Source organism: Trichechus manatus, unplaced genomic scaffold (assembly GCF_000243295.1).
Source record: "Trichechus manatus latirostris isolate Lorelei unplaced genomic scaffold, TriManLat1.0 scaffold00093, whole genome shotgun sequence".
Lineage (NCBI taxonomy): Eukaryota > Metazoa > Chordata > Mammalia > Sirenia > Trichechidae > Trichechus > Trichechus manatus.
The window spans coordinates 7,502,018-7,503,283 of record NW_004444029.1 but is presented as its reverse complement, the minus strand read 5'-3'; the positions used below and the strand labels follow the sequence as shown (position 1 = coordinate 7,503,283).

At 54.3% G+C, this 1,266-nt stretch overlaps 1 protein-coding gene across 2 annotated transcripts in view; it reads right to left on the bottom strand.

The window, feature by feature from the left end:
• MRPS33 (mitochondrial ribosomal protein S33) overlaps positions 1-229 on the bottom strand; it is an 8,540-nt gene extending 8,311 nt beyond the window's left edge. Inside the window, exon 1 of one of the 2 annotated variants that reach the window (XM_004382381.2) lies at positions 191-229. The gene's annotated coding sequence lies outside the window, so the exon portion shown is untranslated. The remainder of the gene's footprint in view (positions 1-190) is intronic. The other variant, XM_023736854.1, reaches the window with a different exon arrangement.
• Between the last annotated feature and the right edge of the window lie 1,037 nt (positions 230-1,266).

Below are 1,266 nucleotides of genomic sequence, written 5' to 3'. Positions count from 1 at the left end.
TCCTCCACTTCGCGCAGGGAAAGACCTGCGCCTGTTGTGTGCGGATGCCTCCGAGCGACAACTAACGTGATGGCCTCGTCCTATTCCTGCGACTCTGCGAGATCGGAGACCCGTGGCCCTCAGGAACGTCCGTGGCCCTCAGGAACGTCCGTACCCCACTGCGACCCCAAAAAGGTCCCAACCGCCTCACCTGGTCCGACCTCCGCGCCCGCTCCCGGAAGTCCCGCCCTGTCCACGCTGCTCCGCACCGCGACGACTGCGGAAAGCAGTGAAGAAACGGAAGCTGGCGGCTAGAAGGGCGCGTCGTGATGACCCGGAACTCCTCGCGCCACTCTCCTGGGGGCCTCAGAGGTCATGGTGGCGCCTGCGCAGTGAGGTTAACGCTCCCGGGCGCGCGGAGGGCCCGGTGGTGATGTGTTCTGCGACCTGGGCGCGCGCGCTTGCCCGGAGGGGCTCCTACCGTCCGGCAACTGTGTTTCGTTAGAAGTAGCTATAGAGCTGCACCCGAGCGCTGAAGCCGCGGCTGTTGCCGTGTGGTGGGAGGATGAAACCACTTTTTTACTTCTCTTCCTGCGTCCACTTCTCTATTTTCTTTCTTTTCTTCGTCCAGCCTAGGCCTTATGCGTTCCAAGGGCATTGCTTCATTCTAGGGGCTGCAGAGTTTTCTGACCCCCCTCCCCCGGGTGCCAATTCCTCCTCTTCCGCTTATCCGTTCACCCTTTAAATTAGTGTCATCCAGGAAGCCCGCCTTGATACTCCTGGGCTGGGTGAGGGCGCTCTCTGGGGCTCTCTGTGTCTCTCTCCCCCACTGGCCTGGAAGCCTGGCCTGGAAGCTTCTTCAGAGAGTAGGGTTGGGACATTCATTTGTCTCCCAGGTGGTTACCTAGACCTCACTTGGCAGGTAGCAGAAGCGCTGTAAGTATTTGCTATTAATGACTTACTTCACTTCACGCTAAACATGCTCCCGTAGGCATTGTATGAATCAGTTATTTGAATACTTAATAATAGTTCAGCTTATTTTCTGAGCCTTATTCAAGGCCTTTCATAAATACTCCAAACTGTGCCCTGAAATATATACCTAGATGGTATTCTAATGGTATTCTCTTCCCTCCTATAGGATTTGCTTGTATTAAGTTATGTTTTGACACTTTATCAATATGTGCTGCTGTTGTTAGGTGCCTTCGAGTTGATTTAGACTCATAGTGACCCCATGTGACCGAGTAGAACTGTCCCACAGAGTTTTCTAGGCTGTAATCATTACCAGAG